At 40.7% G+C, this 25,475-nt stretch overlaps 1 long non-coding RNA gene across 1 annotated transcript in view; it reads left to right on the top strand.

Annotated features, from left to right (window-relative positions):
• LOC112843068 (uncharacterized) overlaps nucleotides 1-25,475 on the top strand; it is a 121,781-nt gene that overhangs the window by 34,622 nt on the left and 61,684 nt on the right. The window contains exon 2 of the long non-coding RNA XR_003215184.1: nucleotides 4,819-4,894. This is a non-coding gene — a long non-coding RNA (uncharacterized LOC112843068). The remainder of the gene's footprint in view (nucleotides 1-4,818; nucleotides 4,895-25,475) is intronic.

The raw sequence follows: 25,475 nt of genomic DNA, 5'->3' as shown, positions 1-25,475 counted from the left end.
GTAACTGACTGGCCTTCCTGTTCGTCCACTGTCAGTCTCCCTCTTGGATTCCTCCTGGAGTCTCTCTGCCAGCTGGTTGTCCTGTAACTTTAACTTTAACATATTTCCAAGTAATGCATCACTTTTTTATCCAGAAAACAAACTTCTTACCATATATAAATTATAATTTAAGTATTCAGTTTTAGTTAATGACCTTCATCTACAGATTTGGATGGGTTAAAAAAAATCAGGATTACTTGTATTGAAAGCCATAATGTTACATTTATAACATCCTTGTATTGATTAAAGGGCTCCAATTGGTATGTCCCAAATAATGTCTAATGACATCTGAAAAGGCAATAGGTTTGATTAAAAAGACCAAACAAAACAAATGTAATTCATAAATCTTGTTCTCCTACACAGGTCCTGCAATCCTAATCAAGTATCAGTAGCAGTGTATGACTGGCTTTGCCTTTTCTTGTTAACATGCGAAAGACTGGAGCTAAAAGCTTTGTCAACAAGACTTGAATGTAGCCTAACTCAGAAAAACATGCTATTCTTCAGTTTCCAGTATTGAACAGCTTTGGTGCTATGCAGTGATTTGCAGGTGCACGTCCACATGTTGTAGCTGTTTACTGTCCCTTGAGGGCAGCGTCAAACATGGGCAAATTAAATGGGCCACCTACACATTACACATACAGGAGCTGCTCGGCCATGACCTTCTGGCGCCCCGTTTTTGTTCTGATGTTGTTGCCAGAGGAGGTTTGGAACACTGCAGCTACTGAGTCAGCAGAGAATTGGTGACTTTTACACACTATGCGCCTCAGTCACTCTGTAGCTTTACGTGGTCTGCCACTTGGTGGTCGAGTTGCTGTAGATCTTAAATCCTCCCACTTTGCTATACTTACAGCTGATAGTGAAATATGTGGGAGAGAAGAAATTTAGAATGGCCCATTCTTTCACAAAGGTTTATAAAGGCAGACTGCATGTGACTGAGACTGAAAACACATAGAAAAGCAAGACGTAACGTCCGGTTTAGATTTTTAACCAATCGTAACATTCCAGTAGTTGCCAGTCCTTCCTTCTTCCCACGAGTTCCTCCAGTGGCCATTTGACGGTGTTTTCAAAAGGCTCCCGTGCTGAAAGTCAGGGAAAAATTGAACATGTTTACAAAATTCCCCGTTCATAACAACTCCACCGGAACCGGATTTTTTTTTTTTCCTTGATGCATCTGTTAAGGTTTTATTATGCTACTTTTATTGAGCAGTGCATCAATACAAGCTGGTGTAGCAGCTGTCTGCTAGTCCACACTTCCTCTAATTTCAGTCATCAAACTGGACCTCTTGAGCGTGTTTGTATGACTGGTAATAAAATCTGACAAAAAACATGATTTTGTGTATAATACCGACGGTCCAAGAAGGTAGTTGTCCAGTTCTTGTGCAAAGTGCTTGTATTGCTAATGCTAACAGTCTGTTACTTTGCACCAAACAGCTCATGCATGCAGCGTGCAGACAAAGTTTGATAGAAGCCTACTTCGGTCTCATTCTGGCTCCAGAAAACTGATGTGCAGAAAAGACTGAAGCCTTAATGGATCAAGACTACTTTTCATTTTCTCGTCATCAGTTTCCTGTATTCTCTTGGTTTTTCTTCTTTTTTTTTATGGTGACTGCTGTGGTTATTTCTTCCTGATTATAAAATGCAATGACAACAGAGAAAAGTCGTATCCAAGCATTTTAGCATGTTTTCCGGTGCTTTGAGGTGCAAGACCGTTGTTAATGGATGTAGGTTTAAAGGTTGAAGCAATCAATGCTGGATGCTGTTCCACACACTAATTTGGGGATAGACGCAGTTGGCAGATGGCATCAGTATGCCTCAAAGTGTTTCTCTAAAGCTGTCTAACTTCAAAATTAGATGAGATTCAACAAACAAATTAAACAAGGTTTGAACTTCTCTTGTCTTGAAACAGTGCAGCTAATATAATATTTATGTAGTTTTTTTGCTTGGTGTAATCAGTCCTCCTGTTCATACTGACAAATAAAAGGTCCCTTCAGTGTTTCAAATAAAAGCGAAGAGGCACAAAATCCTTCCTCCTTTCAAAAATACATCCTTATGTTTGTGGGAAGACGATATGAAGCTTCAAAAGAAAGTCAAACAAGGTAACTGTCTTCCACGGTTACAGTATTTTTAGTACAGAATTTCCACTTTGTCTTAATAATATTAAAATAAGGTTGCAGCTCAAATTTGGAAGTCTGGGTTGAGCTAACTAGGTTTCATATTTCAGTACAGATTTTTTTTAAATGTATTCCACTTATTAAAGTCATTTTAACAGAAATCCAGGTGATTTATGTAAATTTTCATAAGGATGCATAATTGGAGAAATGTTGTTTCTCTTAATCACCATGATAACAGCATTTCAAGGTTGAATCTTAGTATAACCTAGGTCTGACGTAGCCAACACACAAGCACTTGAATGACCTCCCCTCAATAAAAAAATCCAGCTTGCAGTGTTTTTCCTGAAAATAAGGTCTTAATTTCAATGAGATTTCCAGTATTCAACTTCAGCCTGAGCCACCGCACCACCTCTAAACAGCACAGAGTCCTCTTTGTGTTAATCAGTTAACTAATCCCACTTAGACTGAGGAGCCTGAGATCCATTTATTATGCAATATAATATGAGTTATGAAACTGAAAGCTCCCATGCATCTTTATCCAGCTCCTAATGGCATGCTGCGCTTGTGTTTGTGTGGTCCACGTACAATATTACCCATGTTGTGAGGACACAGAGCGAGTCCCCATAAAGTAAATCAGAATATTTTAGGGCCTGGATGAACTTTAAGGTTACTGTAAAGTTACATACATGTGTTGTAGTATTGTTTGCAAGGTATAGGCTGGTGCTTCAGTGTGTGTGTGTGTGTGTAAGTGTGTTTGTGTCTCTTCATAACTCATATGTCTTTATTCTGCTCCCATAATTAACAATCCAGTTTCATAGATGTTCATCCTCTGTGACAAATGAGGTCTGTGTTGGCCATGACCTAACCAAGGTCCGTTGTCTGTTTTAATGCTCCGGGGAGCGAAGCTGAGAAATGGGTCGGGAGAAGGAGAGGGATAGAGGAATCTATGTGTGCTTGTGCTGACCTGCGCGGGTTATTAAGGCCAGGATTCATGTTATTGTAAACCCCACAGAGACGAGACTTGGCTTTGATTCAGAGGACATTCGGTAGAAATAAGGAGGCTCAGATGCTGCTGGCAACACGGCCTCCCTGTTTAATCTTTCCTTGATGTTATAGGTGCACTGTTGACGCCGTGATAAAAAACAAAAATCCAGGCTTCAAAATGGGCTCTCTCAGCTCCTGCGAGATTTCATTTAATCATATCTTTTCATCTTTCTCAATCTTCTAAAGCGAACACCAATTTACACAAGCTGCAGTTTGCAAACAGATCTAGAGGTTTTTTTCTCTTTTTTTTGAGGTTTTGCCAAGTTTTCAGTTTTCCTTATAGCTCTACAGTAACTCCTACTGTTACCTAATGAAGAGTCTAATTGTGCTGCGTTTTCCACCCTTTTGAGTGCTACTTAATGCATCGCAGCGATAGCGAATAGATGAGTTTGTTTGTGTTTGAAACCACAATGCACCACCTCACAGCTAAGACAGCTCTCTATTTTATACTTAGCGATGCTTGGATGAGTTCTGAGAGTTGGTGCCCCGGCACTAATGAAAATCAAGATGGAACTGATGATGAAAGGGAAATGTAAGACTGACAACTGTTGAGATGCAGGAGATGGCAGGAAGCGTTGCTCTCCCCTGTCGAGAAACATGTCAGGGCCTGTAATGAGTCTTCCTGTCTCATATGAAATGAAAACGTGCTATTATCACAACTCGATCACTCTCACATTACCAGTGAAATTACAGGGTGCACCAAAAAAAAGAGAGAGAGAGAGACTGTAAGCTGAGGACATGAAATCGTCGCAAGAATACCATTCAATTTTCAGAAATGTTTTCTCCTTTATGTACGTGTACTCACTGAAATCTCCGAGTGGAGGAGGGCTGTAATAAATTATATTTCCATTCATATTACGCCAGAATCATTCAGAGAGATTCCTGATCGCAATGCCGATGAAAAAGTCGCAGCAAAACTTTTTTTATTGACTCCTGCAAGTGGGAAGATGAAACACTGCCACGTGTAATTACCAGGAAATTCAAACTCTGCTTGACTAAATATAGGCATGATAAGACTAATTGATATGGATAATTTTTTTGACAGGACCGACTATAAGGGGTGGAAATGCGAGGAACTATTTGTTGAGTTGGACCTTGTTTAGCTCCAATCCTTAACTGTCTCTCCACGGTCACTACATCACAGACGTCAATATGAATTACATTAAAGTAGCGTCAGGCTCACCGGCTTTGATCTCATCCCCACTTTATTTAGCTTATGATGATGAACCTACAAGAAACTCATCAGCGCGGCCAGAATGAACAGCTATAATTGTCTTTACAAGGTCACGGAGTGATCTTTTTTAATTTGACGGCACTGTTAATTTCTTTCAGCTAATATCGCCGGACTACCCTCGGGGTTGGGGGGTTGGTGGGGGAGGGGGCTGTTTCTTTCATGGTCTTAAGTCCAAAAAAAGGACAGCACTGGAAAGGAGAGAAGCGGGGCTGGTGACGCACACTGCAAAAAAGTAGGATTAATTAAGTCTAAAGCACTTTGCCAGCAGTATGTAGATATAAATAAATCTACTCATAAAAAATAAATAAATAAACAACTAAAAAAGCATCCAATGATAAAATTTGATCAGACTGGGACAAGGCTAAGATTTTTGCTTTTCTTTCTCCTCAGGATGTGAGATGACACTCAGCTGCCCACTCCCTGCCCCCTCCATATATTTCTGCCGCCTCAGTGAAAAGGACAAAAGGTACAAACCTCCCCGATGACCCTTAAAAACTATGAAAAAGCAAACAGAACTAGAAAGCAGCTATAAGCCCAAACCAGCGATGAGCTCAGTACATTAAAGTACATGGAAAACTATCACTCACGTCATTTTATCAGAGTAGCGTGCTGCATGTAGGTACAACACTTGGCATTAACACTTCTGACCGAATGAATCAATCAAAGATTTCCTTGATGCAACCAGCAGGCAAGTTTAAACTGTGAATCACCCATCAGACTGACAACATCTACCTTGATGCTTCAGCTGTTCACCGTACAGAATTGTATTTTTGGCATGCTGTTGCGTCTGCTTTGTGTCATTGAGCTTGCAAGCGTTCTTTCATACATATATATATATAAAAATCTGCATAAACTGCGTTTCTGCTTGTAATGAGGTTTGTGCCTACGCAAATCTCCAGGCGGCTGAGCAGCATTCACTTTGTAGCGTCTCACAGCAGATAGAAATGGAAGATAAAAAGGGCGGAGGCTGGAGGCTCCAGGAGGGGAGATGGTGGTGTTTAATCAGGTCCTTCGTTCTTCTTCCCCTGCTGTGGTGAGCGTTGGGCTTTGACTCTGCCGCTCCCGTCTCCTCTGGCATTCCTCTGTTGCCATGGCAAAGCCACACTTATTCTCATTCCAGTGGCATTCTGCTGAATCTGTGCCCAGCAAACAGCCAAAAGATGCTCGCGCAGGCACACATGCACCACCAAAGGCAGACATGAATTTTTGACAGCAAGCATGCAAAAATGCTGAGTTACACATATTGAATACCAAGTGTGAAGCATATATATATATATATAGGTGCATATATCCACACACAGCCTGTGCACACATTATTGTTTGTCATGTGTGAGCTTGAAGAGCTGTAAGCCTGAAGCCCCTACTGACTTGAATGCAGATTTGTGCTACAACCATCTGTCAGCTAACAGCTCTCTGTGTTCACCCTGTGTGTAATTTGGACACTTGCAAGGCAATATGGCATAAAACCGCATCATATCTCACACATGGTATGCCAAACTGTATATCTCAGTCTAAGCAGCACTATCCAGGGATTGAGCCCTGGGCATCTGCCTTTGGCTTCATGACCGCTCTCTGATAACAACATTAACAGGACAAGGTTAAGATGGGAAGGTGGGGAAGAGGAAAGGTGGCTGAAAATGAAACAGGGAAGTAGAGGATGAGGGCATCTGTGAGAAGTTGGCTTCTTAGGTAAAAATAAATAAAACCCAGAATCTCAGTTTCTTCCTTTTTCCTTATTAGAAATATGAGGACCAGCTCGTCATCATTGCTTGAGGTGGAATTTATTTCCACTGCTTTTTTTTTTTCCATGTTGTTTTTTTGCTACACACTCAGTGTTTAATGACCTTAATGTGTGCTGTGGTGCTCGAGGCTATCCTGGACACTGTGCTTGTGTCCCCCAAGTACTTGACAGAATATCCTTCAAGGAGGCTGGAGAACAATTCCTAAAGACAAAGATTGGCTAGGAGAGTTCAGGCTGTACCGAAGAATAAAGGTGGTCATACCAAATATTGATTTCCAAGCTTGTTCATTATTATAGTATTATGTAGGTTTGCATATGTTTCAATAAATCGATGGACTTTTTCCCATTTCTTTAATAAAAATATAAAGAAATTAGACTTCAATTACTGGAGAAGTTGAAGTATGATTGCTGCTACTGGCAGCTTCCTTAATAGGCGACAAGTTTACTGTACCTGAGATCGCAGCGACCCTACTGCCTTATAGAATTGCTCCGAGGGGTCGTAATGGTTTCTGTCAAGTTTTTGTATTTTAAAGTGTACTCACCCTCACTGTTCGGGGACATTTACCTTGTGGTAAAATTGTCCCACTGCAGTATGTAATAATTTTGTACTGTTTAGTTTTCTGACTAAGATTATAAGGAAAAAAAGGATTCCTGAAAAAATTCTGATGTGTGAAATATCCAATGCTGTACTTGAGCTCACAATTTTCAATATAAAGGGGGAAAGGACATGTGCCACTAATGGCGAGGTGAGAAATTGGTGGCTCTCCATTTAAAGTCAACGAGACTTTATCACCAGAAAAAGTTGAATATTTCAGAAACTGTACCAAATTTTGAAAATCTAAATAGACGCACGCAGCACACAATTGAGCCAGTCTTTTTAAGGTATGAACAGTCTGTCATACCTTCCCTGTGTTAGAATAATTAGCCTGCAAAGAAGAAAAATGGCAGACGACAATAACGTATGCGGTTTATCAAACCAACATAGGTTGCTTCCATACATAGGCTGAGATATGGAAGCTAGTCACTACCACAAAAAAGAGAAATCTTTGCCAGCCAGCAGTCAAAATATCAGGATTACTTGAAAATTTCAAGTTACTAACTCAAATTTTTGAGAACATAATATGAAAGTTAGTTGTTAAGTCAAAATCTAACTCTAAATTCCGACTTTAAAATAGCCTCCATACCATGTCTAAAAAGTATCCACAGATTCAAAATTGTGCATTTATATTTACATTGTTATTGTAGGGTGATCAAAAATATCTTATGATCATTAAACCGATTAAAATTTACCTTGTCAAAGATGTGTAGTAATAGTTATTAAAGGGCAGGATTTGGTAATAACTGCTGGAAACACAGGGAAAGAATCATTGTTTGGTAAAAGGACGGTACGTGAAGCGACCCCCTCACGGCAGGAAAAATAAAGTACAAGGTTTCGCCATTGTCAGTTAGTTATTTTTCCAGTTTTTTTTCTTCTTTTGCAGACCCATGATTTCTTAATAACTCCACGAAACCACATGTAGACTTGTTTTCTGCACAAAACACTAGCAATAAAATTACTCACAGCGTGACTTCACGACAGCCTTGACAAACCTATTCTTCTGACAAAACACGGTAACACGCTCATACTCCATGAAAGTCTTTTCATCCAGGTATTGTCAAGAAATATGTGCCCCTATTTTATAAATCTTTCTCACCAGCATTTACCCAAAACAAAGAATTTCAATTAAAAGAATGCGGCGTTGATGTTTCTGAACCGAGTTAACCTTCCCGGCGAGCAGATTGAAAGACAACTGCTAGTGTTTGCAGAGAAATTATTGACTTACCCATCGTTAAGGCTCAAACCATGGTGGGTGCCGCCCCAGTGCAAAGTTGGTTTTGGCCGCTCGGTTTTTATCCAAAATATTCCATCAACAAATATGCACAGTTGGTCCTGAGACATAAATACTGACGTCATAAACAGCGGTATTTAACCGAGTGGATAACCATAAAGGAGGATTTATGTTCCACATTGTTTTTTAGTCAGACTTTTGTGTGTGTGTGTGGTTTATTTTTAATCGAATCAAGATGTCCCTCTTTAACTGAGCTAAAGTAAAGTTTATCGAATACTGGTTTTTTTCTACAAAATCATCCTGCTGCAGTTTTAAATGTTTGATTTTAGAGAGTTATCAAAGCGATCCCAACATGTGCAGTATAATCGTTTTGGTAGCGTGATGTTTAAACACTGTAAAGTGTGTTTCAATGACATGCAAACATGCCCTTAACCTTTATTTCACTGCATCTATTTTTCACATGGCTGACTGGTGATACATCAGTGTTAATTCAATTCTGTTCATCTGCCTGCTGAGTTCACGGAGAAAATTTGCTCACCAAATTAGCATTGATGAATGACTTACGAGCACCGCGGTGGCAGTCAGGTGACTACCGTGATTACTCTGACTGGTTGTCAATACAAAACAGAGGGTCTCAAAACATACTTGATGCACGCCCAGGTGCGCAGAAACAGATCTAATGAGTCAGTGGATGAGTCAGAAGTGATCGCAAGAGAAGTAAAACATGGAGTTGCTTAAAATATAAAGGACACGAAGGCTGGGGTACTGGAGGACAAGGACGGAAGATGAGTCAGAAGCAGCCCGAGATGGAATGGTGGTCTTCAGAACAACATGAAAAATATCTGTGGAAAGAAGTCATGAACAGCTGAAAACAGGCGTGAATAAATTCACACATTTTCAAAGGGAACATGTCATTCTCATTTTCAGGTCTGTATTTTTACTCTAAGGCCCTGCTGGCATATCTTTGTATGATTTGCAGTTAGTAAAAAACAAAACAAAGCAGCCCTTTAGTTCAATCAGGCTGCTTCAGCTGCTGTTTCTTAAGGCCCCCAATCTGATGAGCTCAGTGTTCTTTGACTCGCCAGCTCACCTGACACACTTTGACCGACTTTGGAGGCTACAAAAAACATGGACATATTAAGGTAAACTGGATTCTTAACTAAAAGATACCACTCACTCGCCTGAATGAAAATTGCTTGTCTGGCACATAAGCCAAAAAGAGTTTCTTCATTGTTTTTCAGTCCAATGTAAATGTGCTGTAGTGTCTCCTTGACTGGGCCACAGACTTCACATTGTGATGAAGTCAAGGAAGTAAAACTCACTTTTGCACCTGCTGGGGAGGTTCTACGATTAGAAAAACACCAATTATTAAAAATGCATGGTAGAAATAAAAAAGATGTTTGTTTGCAGTTGGACGTATCTTGTCAATAGTTTTTTTTTTTTTTTTTAAAGCCTGTAAAGCTGAAAAAAGGCCAACTTCAAATTTCAGTCAAAATAACACATCAAAACTAAGGAATTTAGTTCGGGCATGTTAAAAGTCAGCTTTAAGCTCAGACTAATGGACAAAGTGCAGTCTTCAAAAGGATAATAACATTTCTGGAAACATTTCTGTTTGAGGTGACTTTTGGAAGATCCTCCACTGATTAAAGTAATAATCTGACTCCTGAATTAAAGAGATGGAAGACTTAAACTTAACAATGGATGTTTTAATATGAGAATCAGTTGATATGCTCACTCCTGGAGCCAGCCTCAAGTGGCATTTCAAGGAGCTTTAGTTTTTTGGCATCCTAATTAGCTTACTTTGTCAACCCCAGAGGTTTTTTTTTAAAAGGTTGTGAATTCACTGGGCACTCGACTTGCAAATAAGAGGGGTTGGTTTGTTTTCTTACTCAAAAATGTAAATTTTTGAGCCCAAATCAGATCCGAAATATGAACAACCCACACACCAACACTGGCAAATACTTTAACCACAAGGTCTATGGAAGGGAGAGCTGTTTGTAAATAAACTGGCATCAGTACAATGAAGTAGAAGCAGAGGTGCATTTTTTCTACATGAGGTCATCTCACTTTTCAGAGCTTCTCATGTAACGTATAGATTTCTGATATGCTGATGTGTCATCAATAAAACACAGCGTATCTCAGAAGTACACTGTGACTGTTTATGGTGTGATACTTTAAATTTTCAGTAATGCATGGCCGCATAATCGCTCTCGGCATTAAAGAAAGCTGAAAACACGCTGAACTTTGGCTGGCGTTTAGACACGCACGCTCGATGTGAGCACATGTTTTGATTCTGTGTCTCATTTAATTCTATGCAGTAATATACAGCTTTCCATAAGCACAGGCTGTTATGTCCAGCGGGCACACCAATGCTCATGTGGAGTTATAAATAGCTAATGTCCACGCTCTGTTTGCCTCCTGAAATGGATATTTCTTAAACAAACAAATAGGCCTGACCCGATGGACAGATGAATGCCATAGGGTGTAGTTAGCGGGGAACACACTTTCCTGTAAATGACGGCTCCTGCAGCAGCTTAACAACGCTTAACAAATATAAGCTTACTCAGTAGCTACATTACATAAATAATTCGTGTTGACCTCCGGACGCTGACAGTTTCTGGCGAGTAGTGTGTTTGACGCAGACGCATGCTCGCTTTCTTGTTATAGACTGGTCAATACATCGATTAGCTAAAAAAACCACACAATTTGTACATGTAAGTGCCAGCAGCACGCCCAGAGAGCCGATATTCGGCTGTAACAGGTCCGCCAGCTCATGAATACAACGATAATTTGTATCACTAGAGGCCAGGACTATTGAGCGAGACTCATTTACCTCGCTGTGTTGACAGGGAGGGCACTCAATGGGCTTGTGCAGATGTTTGTGTGTGCATGTGTGTGTGTAATCATGCGTGTGTGGGCAATAGGGACACACTCATCTCTGCCAAGGTCAGAGAAGGAAGCTGTATTCATTAACCACAGCAACTGATTGTACATTCAGGGGAAATTTACACTGTGTGACAACAATGAAGACATTACAATGGGCAAAATGCTAGAGATGCAAAGATATTTCCAAAGCTCATCAGCAAGGAACCCTGGAGAGCAGCCAGAATTGTGTTTTTACTGTATAGGATGATTGTTCTCGCTGGATTAAAACACAAAAGATGAAAAGGGGTGATTGTCATGTGTTTTCTTCTTGATTTCACAGGAAACCAAGCCAAAGCTGTGATCTGACTTTCAAGTTGTGTGCCAATATGGCACCGGAGTCTGCACAGGGTACACGTTCAGCTCTCTTGTCAGGGAGAAAATTGACCAATCTAGAAAATAGTGATGTGAAAACTACTTTTGTAGAACAGACTGTGACACGACACTGTAGAACATGATAGAAAGAGAAAGACAGCGCCATTCAGCCTGCGAGGCTTATTGTGTGTAGATGAAGAGAATGAAAGAGAGATAAAAGTGGTTTATCTATCTGAAGATGGACACACGTACACTTGTATGCACTTAAAGTGATGATATACACAAAAAAGAAATGTCGTGAACTGAGCTAAACGGGGGGAATGCTGGGATCAGCTGATTAGGAATGAGATGAAAATCGGGGCAGGGCGATAAAGAACGGGTTCTTGTTTTCATCACTCTTGTTCTGAGCTTAATGGGGTCGGGACAGATGGAAGGAGGGAAGAATAGATGGCAGGAAAAAAATGCAAGGTAACAAGAGAAGAAGAGAAACGGGGTGCCTGCGACAGATGGAGAGGTGGAGGAAGAGAGTGAAAGGGAGAAAGAGGGATAGATGAAGAGCGACGGAGGGATGGTGCCGACTGCTTCATCTCTACTATCAGATGAGGAGGAGGTCGGGTGCAGTAAAGGCAACTCAAGGTCAGGCTAAAGGGGGGGAAATGAGTCAGTGAATTAAGCAACTCAAAATAATCCCATCAAGAGTCAGTATTTAATTAAAGTTCTTTTTACATAGTCGCTTGTTTCTCAGCACCAAAGACATTTTTCCCATCGCATATCTGTTTCCCATGGCATAACTCTTTCCCACACTTATATAGGAATGAAAAACTTCTCTTTAAACCAGACTCAATGGCTTGTTTCACTCTTATCAGCCTGCCGAGTCTCTGTGGTTTCTCGGCTGTGAAAGCTCGCTGCTGTTCTGCTCTGACGAGGGCGCGGAGTAAGGGGGGGGGTTCCCAAGTCCTCGGTGCCTGCCTCCCTTCACTGCCCTGGGGCTCAACACCAGCCGCTCGACCAGCAGACCTCTGAGACTTTTTTGCCACCCAAGCGTCCAAATAATGCCTGCAAACATGCAAGCCGAGAATGGGCCCTGTTTACAGGGCCGCAAAGGCACTCCTTCAAAGAAAAATTCTATCAATTAATCTATTTTTCAAGTGAGAGAAAGAGCAGCGTTTTTGTGGCATTAGCCTGTGTGATGGACTGATCTTCAGAGAGCTCAAAGGAGTGTCAAATGCACTGTACTGATAAGGCTGGGGGGCAGGAGAGGAGGGAGTGAGGTGGTGGGGACGCTGAAGCTGATTAGCTGATTAGGTGACAAGGGCTTCTTCTGAGCTCTTTAATTTGCTCGACCAGAAAAGAAAAGTAATTAATCTCAAACTTCCAAGACCTCTTGGGGACTTCAAAAGTACACCAAGAGCGGAAATCAACAAAAACAGCAAGCCTTATTGTGAAAGTCTGTTTATTAGCCAAATTGGCTGATTGTTTTGTTTGCAAAATCCCAGATTTAAGCCTCTCAGACAGTCTTGAGGGTGTTTTTTTTGTCTCTCTCTCTTCTGAAGCTTGTGCTCACATCTGCTTCTGCTTCTGCTGCACCGCCAAAGATGAAGCTATGTGGTAATTTTACAAAAATGTGCTTGGCATTTTCACAGAGGTTGATAACTTGTCCACAAAAATAAGTCTTTTTGAGCTGCTGAAAGGAGAAAAGAGGCAGCAGAGAACTGCTCGAGATGAACTCAGAGAGCTTTTTAAAAGAAAAACAGGTATCTCTTCTTGGTCTTTATCTTCTGTCCGCATCCCATAATAAGACAGCATCTCTTAAAATGACTGCCCGAAAGAGGGCAAAAAAAGGAGTAAAGGACAAAGAAGGGGATTTATTCAAATTATGCCAGTGATGGAGGGAATAAGTTGAGGAAAGAAGAAAATAAAAAACAAAAGATTGTGATGGAAAAGGGTTAGGAGAAGGAGGGCGAGAGAGACGAGATGTATGAAAAAGAGAGGGGAAAAAAAGAGGAAACGAGGATGAAGAATGATTACAAGACGGAGGGACGCTGTGATAGAACAAGACGAGGACAAAAGAGATGAGAAAAAAGAACGGAGAGATAGAGAGAGGATGTCCCCCGTTGTTTCTGGCCAGTAAAGGTTTCATTACACTACGCGATAACAGCAGCTGGAGATCGTCTGTGAAATCTAGACCACTCCGTTATCCCACCACTTCCCGTATAACAATGCTGTTTACTGCTGTATCGCTTTACCCTAACAGTAACCTACCTCTTCAAATTACACCCTCAGTGCACAGGCACAACAGCAGGCCCACAATGAAAGTCGCAGCTGATAAGGAAACGGTACGCACCGACAAGCATACACGTGGAAACGGATCCATACAGAAACTTTGGTGCAGAGTTTAGGAATCCTTCAAGCTACATAAATCTCAGGTGACAGCAGTTGTTTGCATGCAGAGTTCTCTGAGTTCAAAAATTGCTTTTATATGTAGACAGTAGCTTACACAGCGAAAAACTAGATTGAATTTGAAGTATCCCATTTTTGTCTCTTTCGCATATAAACATCAAATCCCCCTTACAGAAGCCTGAATATGCAAGTTGGAGTAACTCAAAGGAAACTGGGATACTTTTACACAGGTTTCCAGATTCTGGTGACCCACCTGCACATAATGCAAGTTGAGTTTAGCAATAGAAACACAATGGAAACTTGTCACTGTCACGACAACTAAGGCATCAGTCATACAGGCCCAGATACCCGTCTGCAAGCCTTGGCAACCTCCAGTGGCTAGGGAAAAATGTGTGTTCTTCCTGATCTTCGGATTCCCTGCTCCTACACTGCAAATGTTGGGACTTTGTGAATTAACAGCATTAAAGCTGCATTTTGAGTCCTTGCTTCCTGAAGAGTCCTGCATTTGGGTGCACGATCTTCCTTCCACACAGTCATTCTGTGACACTTGCTGCAATCCATCAGGTTGAGATTCCCTAATGCTGCCTCTTATTGATTTTTGGAGGATGACTTGTTTTCCTTTTTAGGATGTTAAAGGCTGGATTGATATGATTTTGTGAAGTACAGTATTTAGCCCATGTGTCACACTGACAGAGAGATACTGTATATCTAACAATAAAGTCTGTGTTTTGGGTGAAATCATATTTGTATTAAAACATTTGGCCAGCTACATATAAATTTGCTATGCTGCATTACTGCGTACACACAGCACACAAAAGCATAAAAAATTACACATTGTGTGTCCTTCAGCGCTAACATAGAGCAACAGACAGCTGCAGAGACTCTCATCCATATCTATGACCGATTTAAAATCTTCTTCCTGTGCTTCTGCAGGACCACAGAGAAAACATGTAAACTTTAATGGTCAGGGACCAGTTGCGTTGGAGTTTTTGAGTTATTACTGAAGAGTTTTCTATTTGTTTTCACTGTAGATGGTAGGTAGATGGAGTTTTTGATTTCTGTTAATGTTATGTTATGTTGTGATTTAGTTTATTCCAGTTTCGGGCTCTTCTTGTTTCAGGTAGCTGTTCATTTTCTTGTTTTATTCTGATTGCTAGATTCTTTTTGTTTTACTTCCAGCTATTGTTTTGATTATGTTCAACTGTACCCCGTTCCTCACAACTCTGCACCTCTCCAATCACTGTTCTGTGAATAAATAGTCTACTTTTCCCTTTGTCCTTTATTGTAGTGTCTGTTTATCTTACCCTGCTTGCCCTCTGTGGTCCGGGCTTCCTGCATGCTTTTGGATTTATATTTAAACTTGTTGTGCTTGGTTATTCCGGACTTCACCTTTCAATCTAATAAAATGTTGCCTTTTGTTCATCTGCCTGCTTTGATTTCTGCATTCTGGTCCTTTTTTAAACTGAAACGTAACACAAACTCATCACAGGAGATTTGAACCCAGAACCATTGAGCTCTGAGGAACAATGAGAATTCATAAAACTAAGATCACTGTAAGACTGTGCATACCATAAGCACCACTTTTTAATTTCACTGTGAATTTTAAGGGTGCTATATACTATGTTTCATATAAAGTATATTTACACCCACCATATTCACGCGAGCATTACTGTGTGTTTGAGCTTCACATCCTGAGCTCGGAAGCTTTCGCTTTCACAGATTAACAGCCATCACCTCAGGTCCTATTCACAGCAATGATGATCTCTGCTTAAGACTTCAGTAGACATTTATCTCTTCCTCATTCAGCACACACACATACACCTGATTCCAGGAAGATTTATATGTGTGGGTGAGAATATCTTCATATAAAATGAATAGTAACCATGTCTGGCAGGCCATTCATGCTGCATGCACATACTGTATGCATGGTGTGTGTGTTTGTGTGTGTGTATGTGCCAAGATGAAATGACTTTGACTGCATTTTCCACACAGCAGATAAGGATCAGAGGCTGCCTGATAGTAGGAATTAGGAGCAGGGATCCCATTGATCTCTAATGGACCGCTACAAGCAGTCTGAGAGCCCATCACTGTATCCAAGGAAACACGACCCCACGCTTACACACGCTGACACACAAACACACACGCTCACACAAAGCAAATAAGACAGACACACTCGCTTGTGTTATGAATGCAAGAAATGTTTCTGCTGGTATTAGGTTACACGGCCAAAACGCCCCCAGAATCAATGATGAAGGCTTAATTACGAAGGGTGAGGGATGAAATTGTGTGTGTGTGTGTGCGTGTGTGTGTGTGTGTGTGTGTGTGTGTGTGTGTGTGTGTGTGTGTGTGCATCTGTATATGTGCTCACATACCAATATTTTTTGCTGCAGACAAAGTAAATCTGAGATGAAGCTAGTGTTTCAAGGCTGGACGTTTAAGTAAAAATAGAAGGTCAGTGGACCATGTTGCCTGGTTGTCCCAATCCTTTGCTTTTTAGACAGGGGACACAAAATCAAATTACCCTTTCTCTTTCATGTACACACACAGACAGCAATGCACAAGCCCAGGGTAAAGAGACGGTGAAAGATGGCCTCTCAAACTTCTTGATATTGTGTCTCTTGTCTCTCATCACAGATGAAATGAATGTATCCCTCCTGCTTCTCTCCTCCTTGCTGCTGCTTGCTTTCTCTTGTTTTCTGCCCTACTGGGCACGTCTATTACCCTCTGATGAATGACACCGGGAATCCTATCTGTGCTTACTACTCTCACTGTACGGTGTCAGCAATTCATCCTGCATCTGAACCTCAGGGTTGCGTGATCTGCTTCAATAGGGCGCTGTTAATCTCTGCAGGACCAATTATAAAAGCATTAATGGAGAGGCCTTTCATGGGAAGGTTACATTCAGTGTCCAGGTATTCTGCATGGTTTCAGTGAGCGCTGCAAGTGCAATTTGAAACAATGAGCATTGTTTTATGAGGTTAACATAGAAAAGGTGTCTTTCAATTTTAGATTTAATTGGATTTTCATTTTTATCTTGTTATCTCTGAGATTGGGATGTCTAGAAAGAAACGTCATAGAACAAATACACAAATAACTTAAAGTACATTTTCCAGGAAATTCACTTATCTTTCTTATTTCATATTTATTCTCTGTTGTGAGTCAGACTAGACAATTGGAACAGCTCTGATTTACATTTTCAGCCTTAGAAGAGCTAAACTGTATCTGCCCAGAGGTAGCTAAATCCAGGTGCTATCACCTCTTAAGGTTATACATTCACACATTATATCATGTCTGTTTATCCAAAGTGTCCAAGTGGCAAACTGCCTTTTCCATGGTCTTAGTTTCTTTGTCACAGTTGCTCAATTTTGTTGTGAGCTTCGAGTAGGTTTAACTTGAAGAAAAGAAATTTACTGGCTGACAAATCAATTCACTGGTTCCTCATTTAAAATTTTAACATCCATGTATATTACCCTGGCATGATATAATAGCTATTGAGACCAATGGTCGGAGCTCAAAGCTACTGACTGATCCAAGTGGATTCCCAGCTGAGCCACTAAGTGCCACTTTTGAATTCTAACTTCCACTTCTCCTCCACTTCCCTCTTAAATTACATTGACATGACATTGTGATAACCCGATACTACAATAGAAAAGGCTAATTATGAGTGTTTAAGCTCCTTTTGTAATTAACTTGAAGTTTCTTATATTTCATCCTCCAGAAGTGTTTTTTTTTCTTTCTCCAGTGACACACGTGGCAATAGTTGATCCCAGATGAACTTACAGTGAGATGTTTTCAAAGGCTGCTTTCAAGTTTGGATATCAGAGCCTTTTTTTTTTGCATTGAGGCTCATTTAACTGCTGAAACTCTGTGTTCAAATGAATCTGATGAGGGAATAAAAGGATAGTGACAGTTTATCACAACCTGAGTCTTGTGTAGTTGCGGTCATTCCTCTTGAATAGCTTGCCTGGGAAGATGCCAACACCGTGATATAATCCTTCAGCATTATTGTTAAATTATGGTTTATCAACCCTTCAGTGCTGTTTCTGGATCAGAACCAAAATCACATTGGTCACATAGGCGACTCCCTTGCAACCAGGTCACTAGAGAAAAATGTATATTGCCTAAACGGTTGGTGAAAGGTTGGTTGCTGGCTGTCGATAGGTGACAGCTTTGGTTGCTCAGAGATTGTCATATTGCAGATAGTTTGTGTGGAAGACACCAATTTGTCTGCAAACACTGGCCAACTACTTGCCAACATGAAATGCTTTCTTCTTTTTCATCTCACTCCCAACCAGTCATGAAAATTTACTGCCCCTCCCTGAGCCTACTCCTGTTTCTTCCTGTTAAAAGGCAGTTTTTCCTCCCCACTGTCACTAAGTGACAACGACATGAGCGGTTAATTACTCACTTGTCATTGTTCTCCTAGTTTACCTGTAGGTCAGCTTTACCTCTTTTTAAGAAGCTTATAGACTCACAGCCAGATATTTAACTCTTTAGAAAAGAAGCTCTGACCAGCTAGGATTTCAGTGTAGGGGTTATTGCTGATTGTACCTATAAATCTGACACGCTGACAGTTACTGGCTAACTGGTGCACATAGTGGAATTGTGAATATTTAATGTGCAGTGCTGTGCAAAAGTCTGGCGTCACTCCTCTATCTCTTTATTTTTGCAAAGAAAATGGGAAGTGGGTACAGCAACTGACATGCAGAGGTAAATGAGAATAAAGTATATAGAGCAAAAACAGAGTTTGTACATTTGTAATAAGCTTGAAAGTCAATATTTGGTATGACCACCTTCATTCTAACACAAGGCAAACGTTTGGCAAACTTTATTGTAATTTCTTTTAGTATTTATGACTAGTTCTCCAGGCTTCTTGAAGGACATTTCAAGCTTTTCTTTGGATGTTGGTTGTTTTTTGTTCTGTTCTCTGTCAAGATCTTTTAAGGAGACAGTGCACACCTTGCTAAAAAATGCCAAGGCTTCAGACAATTGCTCTTCGGGAGTCCCATTGTTGGTGTTAAAAAAAACAGTTTTATGTCTGTGTAGTTTCAAATGAGGAAAGTTAAGCAAATAATGTGTTTTCGCAACAGGTTGCTAGTAACAAAGTGCCTAAAGAAACAATTTAAAACTGTGTAGACACAAGGTGCCTTTATATGCTTGAATGATTCACAAGTAAGTGTTAAGTGGCTTTACAAACAAGAAAACACTTCTCTGAAAATGGTCAGGTGCAAGGAGTGGCCTGAAAATGAGTGGAAAAGCAGCCACAGAAAAAGTCCTCGGAAGCAAAATATAAAGAAAAGAGGTGTAGCTCGAGACTTTTACATGTTACTGTACAACCGTCATGTGCCAAGATGCTACGTCCAGTTGAAAGGTGCAAGGTTGTTTCTTCTACATAGGAAGAGAACCAAAAAACGGTCTTCCCTTTAAGTGAGGTTTAACAGAACCTTTGGTCGGTACAGCGTTTTCATAACTGACAGAATTAAGTTTCAGAACTATAAAAATCCTTCCCAAGTCCCACTGAATCATAATTACTTTTCGTGGGTATGATTTTCATGGCATAGCTTTGTTTAATTACCTTGGGTGAAGAGCCGCTCAAAGGCAAACCACTACCTGTATATGTGCTCATATATATTTTACCTCTACAAGCTTTATGGCTAACTTGAGTAAGTTCCCATTCCCTGTACTTCTCTGTGATATTACTTATCATTATTACTCTGGGATTCATATAACAAATTATTCTAATTAAGTCTCAGTTATATTCCTCACTTATTGTACATCACCAAACTTCAAGATGACTGTGACTGTTCTGCACTTTGATTGTTATCTCTTCCCATTCATCTGTGCCCTCATCTATGCCTCACTCAGCCTCTGTCTTTCACTTTCAGTCTTTTGCCACCAATTTTTCTCTGCGAACGCTGCCTTAATTGAATGCGGCAGTTGTCTCCTTTTAATTTCGGAGCTTGCTAATGTCATTAATAATGTATGGATATTCTAATTAGAATCTGCCCCAGTCGCTTTACAGTGTAAACACTATTGATCATTTGTTAATTAAGTTTTAAATATCATTGACGGGACATGGAATCAGTGGCAGATATGAACACTCTCATCAGGCCTTCCCCATGCAAGTGTTCAAAATCTTACACTAATTAAAAAATACTGCTGATCCATTGTCTCGGTTCAATTTAGCCACAGAGCGGTGCTCTCACTGCCACTAATGTCACTAAACACACCCATGCAGTGTATATGCAAACATTCATTTAAGCACATAACAACTTGCACTTAATTCAGTGCATAACAAAAACTGTGCTTGTCATTTAGTCAGATACGAGCCACCGCCCTATAATTTCTATGATGAAACAGATCTAAGAGAATTTACAAACGAAGCCAGGAGACATATGAAGCCGATCTCGCTGCTCTGCACAACAGCTGGTCTTCTAACGCTGAAGGATTAGTCCCTGATGCTACAAGAAAGTCAGTGCTACACGCTAAGATCCATCTTACAGCGCACAAACCAATCAAAGACGCACATGAACACACAGGGTTACAAACATAAATAAAGACAGGAAACGCATGGAAACAGGTGTATGTGTGTGCATAAACAAAATAATATGTGATCACACATATGTATAAAATACAGTGATGCCATGGGCCCGACTAAGTGCTGCCAGTTAGAGCCACAAACAGCTAAAAGGGAATCGGCTTCGGTGCGATGGGGGGCAGAGCCAACTGCATACCAAACAGGCAGGTACAGATGGCAACCTTAGGGCTAAACATACCCCAAGGGCCTGTCTGAAAGTGTGTGTCTGTGTGTGTTTGTGTGTGTGTGTGTATGTGTTCGAGAGGTGGAGCAGCATGTGGTGAAAAACAGGAAAAGGTCAAGTGTTTGTCCAACTCCTGTCAGCCGCTCCCTCCTCCTGTCTGTATCTTCATTCTTCTCTCTATTCTTGCCCACAGCTCACGCTTTCTCTCTATTGAGGGCTTCTATTGAGTCTTACAGAAATTGAACAGACACACAAAAGCACCTGGATGTCTCCCTTTTTGCCTTGCGCTGGCACATAATTGACAAAATATAATCTCCATGACCACCACAGTGGCAAGTGTAGGCAAATGCCCTGCAGTGTCAAGGGTGCAGCTTCAGATTTAAGCCGGAGCAGGATCATGGAAACTCGACACAGGATGCACTGCTGTGCATGCAGCCATGTTTACGGCTTGTTGCCGTTGAAGGTGACCAGTTTTGGAAAGTTATATTAATTACGCATGAACTGGTTAAATTGCTTAAAAGCTCTCAAAAATTGTTGTTTTATTTTTTTCCTGGCTAACTGCCAGAGGGCAGCAGTCTCTATGTGCTAGTGGGTGCAGAAGGTTGAAAATAAAGGTTAATATTATCAAGGAAAAACCCACTTTCAACAACTACACACTGGCAAAAATAATCTTCGCTGCGTATATACAATTAAGCTGTAAGGAATGCAGCGGATATATCCTATGGCTGGAATCAGTCTCTCTGGTCACCAGTCCATGATGGGGGCCAGCACAGACACAGCTACAGAACATTTAAAATCACCAATTAACCTAACATGGATGTTTCTGGGAGGAAGCTGGAGTACCTGGAGAGAATCCATGCAGGCATATGGAAAACCTGCAAATTCCACTTAGAAAGGCCCCAGCTGGCTGGCAGGTTCAAACCCATGATCATCCTGCTGTGAGGTGACAGCGCTAACCACGGCACCACCTGGCAAAAATCATCAAAATCACCTTTGTGGGTTTGTCTTAGGAGAGTGTATGTGGCTCTTGAGCAAGACTGTAACCTCCAAAATGCCTCCAAGATAAGCAACAAATTTTCTGTACAAACAAAGTGTTTGGAAACATTATCTGACTGGACAATGATCACTTTTGATAGAACGCCTAAGATTACAAAGCCTTACATGAAACTGTAGCAACATCTTTACAGCAGGAGCTCTGCTACATTGTTTGCAGGAGTTAACATATTTCGTGTCATTGTGAAATTTGTTGTGTGCATGCGAGGAGAAAATTGCATCTGAACACGCAGCGAAGCTATCCAAACTGTTGTGTGACATAGGCTGTGTAACTGGTCTCTCACCTATGGGAACAGTGCAGCATCTGCTAGATATCGTTTGTTACAACAACAGCTCCCTCGCAGATGTGGATAAGTGCCTCCAAATGCTCTGCTGAACTATCCATTGTGTTGCGCTGGAATCCAGCACAGCCCAAATGTTGCCTCTTTACTTGATTCACAGCTGACTTCTGTAAGTGAGTATCATTCTTTATCCTCCATAAGAGGAAGATTAGCTTCCACACAGATATTTTTTTTATATCTGTTTCATGACAGCATGTTTCCTCTCAAGGTTGCATCTGAGGGAAGTGAAGTTCAGAACCTGTTTTTAGTTGCCAGGGAGACGAGCCTTGGCGAGGTGAATGGAAACAGTCTGCGCTATGTACTGTACAGCAACTGTCTGATTCAGTTCACAGTGAGGTGCTTCTGATGGAGGAGGCTGTTTCATTATCGTCTCTTGTCTGCTGGAATCCTGTACGGCCCAAATGTTCACCTTTTTCTCTGCAGACAATTCTCACCTGAGACGGTGCAAGATGAAGCACAGAACAGATATAGGGCCTGTAACAGAGTTTAATTTTTTATTTATTTAGTGAAAGATATTGTAGCAGGGCAACGCCATGGCAGTCTTCTTCTTCAACTGTTAAAGGGCTTCTCAGGAAAAGGATGGATCCAACTGCTTGTTTACAAAGCTCTGCTGGTTGTAGGAGAATGACAGGCTTTGTTCTGCACTTGCAAACCCCTGCTGATGTATTATGTACATTTTGTAATACAAGGCAGTTAAATGTCACTGATTATTCCTGTAAGAAAGCTGTGGCCTTGGGCACTGAAGACATCAAAGGAGTCAGAACAAGACAGTGATCTGTTGTAGTTGTTATCTGAGGACCACACAGACACTTCAGACTCAAGTTCTAATCTAGTTTCGAACCACAAAACTCTTCCAAATAACAAACTTGCTGTGTGCAGGATGTTGGCACTGGTTGAAGTGAAAAATGTGTCCATGGTTCTCAGTTTGAATCTCAGTTCCTTTAACGGTCGCTAAATTACGTCCAGAACTTTTTGGACAATGACAAATTTTGGTTCTGCACAACACAGCAGTGAATATAAAATCAAACAAATACTCTGTTTTTTTTAGGGGCTCAAAAATGATTGGACAGTTGACTGACAAGCAGGTTCGTGTACAGGTGACGCCTGTTCCCTCACTATTTCATAACAAATTAAGCAGGAACCATGGAACCAGGTCACTAGTCTTTATTGATGATGGGACTGATAGTAGAATTAGCAGCATGAATTCTGGAGCATACAGCACTATGCTCTTTGCTCAGACTCTGCAAACTGCTGGAAAACAGATGTTGCTGCAAGAGCATACTGCAAATGCAAGAGTTTCTCAAAGCAACGAAATGGGATATTCTTCAATGTACGAGTCACCTGATCTCAACCCCACAGAGCATACTGTTCAGTTACTGAAGATAAAACTGAAGGTAGAGAGACCCACAAACAAGAAGGACCTGCAGTGGCTGAGTGAAGACCCGGCAGAGCACTCAAGGGAGCAAACAAAGCATTTTCCGAAGCCCACAAGTTCTAGAAAAGTCTGCAAAGGATTTTCTTTCAAGCATTAAAACAATTTTTATGTTTAAAATTGTTTTAGTTTGTGCAATTACTTACCCTAAAAAAAATGGGGACGTCAATAAGTCCAAAACAGTGAATGTAATATTTTTTTAAACTGCTTGAATTAAAGTTGAACTTCTGCAATTCAATCACAGCTTAACTATTTGATTTAAAATCCAATGTGCTGCTGTACAGCAGCAAAACTCTCATTGTTCAGATACTTATGCACCTAACCGCATCTCAAACATGAAAGGCTTTACACTGTTTAGCTGTCTGCTCTGCAGCTTTACTGTTTTGGTGGAATCTCACCGCTTTCACAGCAGACAGACAGACATAGCCTCGACATATATGCAGTATTTAGTAGCTAACAAACTCATTGCAGCAGAACCAGACACAGCATCTGCCTTCAGGTATTTTTCCCAGCACAGAATACCCAGCTTACCCACTATGCAGCGCACCTGGCCACCAGCAGTCTGGAGATTTTAGTTTAAGTAGCTGTTCATATAGATTTAAGCAATATGTTATCAGCTGAGGTAATTTTACAGGTTCTTTCAGCTCTCTGGGGAGTCACAAAAGGCTTTACAACTCTATATATGCAGCAATACTCTCCAATAACCATGAATGAAATCAGCTCGCTTTGAAAGGCGATGATATTAATTAAATGATTAAGATTATTCGGATGGAGCATTATGAAACTATACAGAGTTGATAGTGATTTCTCATGTACAGTGTATGTGTAACTGCACACCTGGGGGGGGGGTGAGATCAGATAAAATTTCTCAACCATTTAAAAGACTGAAGACTGAAGATGATCATCAATTAAAGGACGCTTGGGTTCCCACGTTGCAGTGATTAACAAAAAGTAGTTACAATGATGTAACAAATTAGTCAATACCTATGAAACCGACCTATAGACATTATAGATGTTTAGGACATTGTTAATGGTACCCCTAGTTTTTCTGCTATCACATGTCATAAAGCAGCCTGGTCTTATGACAGTTCATGAAATACTGACAAAAGAGGTGATCATGTGATTTTTTTGTGTGTGTACAAGGACATGAATTTCCTTTTTTGAGGCTGTCTGCATGACTTTGAAACTAATGCAGCTATTTCACTGAACCACATATTTTTCTCCTGACAGGACTCATCAGAAAATTGGCACAACGGAGCTTTCGAACATGTGGTAACTTTAGTAATTTAACCAAAATCACGTCCTTTTCCCCGCCTTAGCGAGAAGGTGTGCTCCCTTAATCTAACCAAAGGAAAAACAACATTAGGCACAAAGGGAAAATGAAGTGTAAAAACAAAAATAAAAAGAAGTGGTCATATTTAGGATTCGAACTATAGTGTGTAACTTACCATAAATAAAAAACTGACTGTTTCTGCCTGTGGAAATGGAGTATTACAGATTATAATCCCTAAAATAAAACATTAAAAGTATGTAGTGGCTTTTACGGGGTTTTTTGGGCCGTTTCTCTTTGCAACACAGACATGCTAAATTAAAGTAAATTTCACTCTCTGTGATAGACCTTTATCTCAGCATGCATTTTGGCTGTCATGGCAGGAAAAACACTGGTGTTGGTTTGACACTAAAAATGGCTTCGTTCCATTCACTTGACATGGTTCCAGTATTGTTCATGTTGGCTCACTGCAGCGGTTAACTGGGACACTCGATGGAGTGTTAACAAAATTAGCTTCACGTCTATCAAGAATATCACCCTGTGCTGTCGCCATTGGAGTGCATTTCTCTGTCCCTTTTCTATTTCTTTTCTTTTTTCCCCCCTTCCAAGCTAAATGCAGCATCTGCTTAACCTGACAGATTGAAACTTTGCTCGTCCCTGAGTCTGGCCTGTCGGTTGGCAAAATCAATAATGGTGAAGGGAGGGAAAGAAACATTATATTGCCAGTTGAAGCATAAGTGAAGGGATAACAACTTTTCTTCCCTCACAGTTTTCCATGATTACTTTTTGGACTCAGGTGTGAGTGTCTTATTGATTGGTGATGTCATTTAAGCACTGCTGCTTTTCCCTTTGGGCTTGTTTTATTCGTCATATATCTCCACTGATCCCAAGGGTGAGCCTTTTGTTTCATCAGACAGGTGTGTGTAAAATGCTTTTAGTTCGCCCTTTTATGAGTGATTTTCTGTCTTATAGCTTCACATTCT

The sequence above is a fragment of the Oreochromis niloticus genome, linkage group LG19, assembly GCF_001858045.2.
Source record: "Oreochromis niloticus isolate F11D_XX linkage group LG19, O_niloticus_UMD_NMBU, whole genome shotgun sequence".
NCBI classification, from domain to species: domain Eukaryota; kingdom Metazoa; phylum Chordata; class Actinopteri; order Cichliformes; family Cichlidae; genus Oreochromis; species Oreochromis niloticus.
This window is presented reverse-complemented; position numbering and strand designations above follow the sequence as displayed.